At 39.0% G+C, this 3,499-nt stretch overlaps 2 non-coding genes across 2 annotated transcripts; one reads left to right on the top strand and one right to left on the bottom strand.

The window, feature by feature from the left end:
* Positions 1–1,677: 1,677 nt before the first annotated feature.
* Trnat-agu (transfer RNA threonine (anticodon AGU)) lies at positions 1,678–1,751 on the top strand. Its single transcript has one exon. It is a non-coding gene; the product is annotated as a tRNA-Thr (tRNA).
* A 1,427-nt stretch (positions 1,752–3,178) lies between these two features.
* On the bottom strand, positions 3,179–3,252 carry Trnat-agu (transfer RNA threonine (anticodon AGU)). The gene has a single exon. It is a non-coding gene; the product is annotated as a tRNA-Thr (tRNA).
* Positions 3,253–3,499: the final 247 nt, after the last annotated feature.

The following is a 3,499-nucleotide window of genomic DNA, read 5'->3' as shown; positions in this document are numbered from 1 at the left end:
TGTATTGCATATAGCTGCCTTCTTTATTTTATAATTTTCACATTTGCATTTTGCTGAATCAATCATAGATTCATATGGTAAATATGTACACTGACAGCCAGGATTTAGTCAAACCATCCAGCGATGAAATAGTCACTACTGATGAGCTTGTAATTTTCAGGCGAAACTAGTCTAGTATAATGATCTAGCTTCGCTATGGAGTGGTTATTTCCCCTGTTAGTAGATGAAAGTGTACTTTCTTGCAGCTCTAAGGGTTCTAAACTCTTATTTCTAGTAATATAGGTGCTACCCGGCACCCTCAGTCACAATTAGTGACAATTCAGTATGTGTGTGTGTGTACATATATGTATATATGTGCGTATACTTACACACACATACATAAAAGTACTTTTGTGCAAAACAGTGAAAGTGAGAAATAGTTTGTGAAGTTTTTCAGCTTCAATGAAGCATGATTTGTGGGTGTGTATACATACATACATACATACATACATACATACATACATACATACACATGCGTGTATGTATGTGTAATTGTCATGTGTATGAATGTGTATGACATTAAACAACATCCGTTGGCGAGGCTCCAGTTCGGGAGTTCGAGAGTTGTTGGCAGTGTGAAGTCGCCCCATAATTACCATCACTCTTAGGACCGTTCTGACGCCGAACGGTAGTCCTATCTATGGGTTAAATAGATTTCCCAGGGTCAAAGAAGCTTCTGATGTTTTTGACAAAATCGTGAGGAAGGCAGCTCTTCTATGAGAAAAGAACGCTGAAAAATAATACCAGTCACTTGACAAGGCTTGTCACTGAAACCGACTATGGTGACCGAGAGCGCGGCAAAAGTGTTGTACAAGCGTTTGTCACTTAAATCTCATGGCATACAGACGTCTCACTATCATTTCATTTCATTTCTTGGTCCGCTTTGTATTGTATAAAGTATATCCACGCATGTGCAAGGATGTGAGTAAATCAGAACAATCGGGCTGAAAGTGATTCAGTTTATCACTTGACAAGATTAGGCAATCATCATGTGTGTGTGCATAGGCTTGTGTGGTAAGTAGCTTGCTTACCAACCACATGGTTCCGGGTTCAGGCCCACTGTGTGGCACCTTGGACAAGTGTCTTCTACTATAACCTCGAGCCGACTAAAGCCTTGTGAGTGGACTTGGTAGACGGAAACTGAAAGAAGCCCGTCATGTGTGTGTGTGTGTGTGTGTGTGTCTGTGTCTGTGTTTGTCCCCGCCAACATCGCTTGACAACTGACGTTGGTGTGTTTACGCCCTTGTAACTTAGCAGTTCGGCAAAAATAATCCGATAGAATAAGTACTAGACTTACAAAGAATAAGTCCAGGGGTCGATTTGTTCGACTAAAGGTGGTGCTCCAGCATGGCCGCAGTCAAATGATTGAAATAAGTAAAAGAATAAAAGAATATATATCGGTAAACGATGTAAAAAAATCAGCGAGAAAATTCAAACACTGATGCTCTTTGAACGAAGTTTCTTGCTATGTTTGTTCTGCACAAAATTAGAGATACTCCCTTGTCAATCATACCGTCAGGAACTGGTCTGTTGAAAATCTGTAACTAGCGCTAAGTAACTTTCGTGCTTGCTACTTTGTAGTCTAGAAAGAAAAAAATATAATTGAACTTCGGAAGTAAAAGGCCCCAACAAGTGTCTGGTTCCATAGCTCAGTTGGTTAGAGCGCCAGTCTAGTAAACTGGAAGTCAAGGGTCCGAATCCCTTTGAAGCCTGCCTTTTTTTTCTTCTTTCTCCTCTGCTGGAAGTCGACCGTATTTATATAATTACTTTTCTGTAGCGTACTACCACGTGGTTTCAGGTTCAATCGCATTGCGCAGCACCTTGTGTACCTGTATATGAGGAGGATATTTTATTATAGTCCTGTGCCAATCAATGCCTTTTAAGAGAATTTTCGAAGACAAAAATGTGTGGAAGACCGTCTCACACACATATGTCTGCCCATATGATACATATATGTGTGCGTATGTATGTTTGTATATACATACATATATATAAGCACACACACGTATGCATACATGCATATGTATATGCATATACATGTGTGAATATGTTTCGTTGATATATATCCCGGTAAATGGTATCAATATCTGCGAGAAAAATGAAACAAAGTTATTCTTTAAGTTACCTTCTTTGCTATATTTGTTCGGCACACAAGTACAGACAGTCCCTTAAGCAGGTGCTGGTCTGTTAAAAGTTTTTCTCGACTAAAGGCGGTGCTCCAGCATGGCCGCAGTCAAATGACTGAAACAAGTAAAAGAGTAAAAAGACGCCACCACTGTTCTCTAATTATTATTGTACCGAAACCTTTCTTTACATAATCTTTGCGCTTCTAACTTCACAGTCCAGATTAAAATATAATTTAAAGTTAGTAAATAAAACCTTATCGCTTCTAACTGGCTCCATATCTCAGTTGGTTAGCGCGCCAGTGTAGTAAACTGGAGGTCAAGGGTTCGAATCTCTTGGAAACCAGTTTTTGTTGACAGTTATTTGGTAGGAAAAAAGTATATGTACATATGTGTGTGTGTGTGTACGTGCGTGTGTGTCTTTGCGATTGTCCCTCACTACCGTTTGACAGCCAGTGTTGGTCTGTTTACGTCCCTGTAAATTAGCTGTTCGGCGAAAAAGACCGATAAATTTAGTAACAGATTGTATAAATAAGTACTGGTGTAGATTTGTTCAATTAAACATTTCAAAACGGTGCCCCATCTTGGCCGCAGTCCAATGACTGAAACAAAATGTTTTGTAAAAAAATGACAAAAAAATAGAAAATTGCCAGAAATTATTACAATCTACAAAAGACCTAAAGCTGTTTAACAGTTGTTATTGTTGCTAACGCTGCAGTAGTTGTTTTCTGATGTTGTTGTTGCTATTGTTCAGCCCCGGATTAACTCTGATTGAAAAGATTTTGTCAAATGCATCCCCTATGTGCAAGGAAATGAGTTCTACATACATACTATTTGTTCATTCTTAAGACAGCCGGTTGGTATTTGAGTGAGATTTGGCTGCTTTTTCAAGCTAACTGCATAGAAATTATCTACCCTCATTGGTTCGCAAACGAGAACGTTTGCTAAAAAATAAACACAAAATGTATACGAAAAAAGTATTTAAATAACATACGATCAACTGACAGCAAAAAAACAGGCTCCAGGGGGATTCGAACCCTCGACCTCCAGTTTACTAGACTGGCGCTCTAACCAACTGAGCTATGGAGCCAGCGGCATCTGCATACGTTTTACTATTGACTTTAAATGATTTTTTTATCTAAACTATGCGCAAAGATAAAGAAAAGAAGCTTGATAACGGAAGTTTTTGCATGATAATGACTTTATTTTGTCGAGGGGAGAATCTTCAGCGACATCAGGCAGTTTAATGAGTGAACACTTTCAGAATTTATTTAACCTTTCATGACAGGTTTCAAAGGTCAACGTCGCTATAAAGAATGAAAGGCAGGCAGGCATGG

Source organism: Octopus bimaculoides, chromosome 1, assembly GCF_001194135.2.
Source record: "Octopus bimaculoides isolate UCB-OBI-ISO-001 chromosome 1, ASM119413v2, whole genome shotgun sequence".
Classification (NCBI taxonomy): domain Eukaryota; kingdom Metazoa; phylum Mollusca; class Cephalopoda; order Octopoda; family Octopodidae; genus Octopus; species Octopus bimaculoides.
This window is presented reverse-complemented; position numbering and strand designations above follow the sequence as displayed.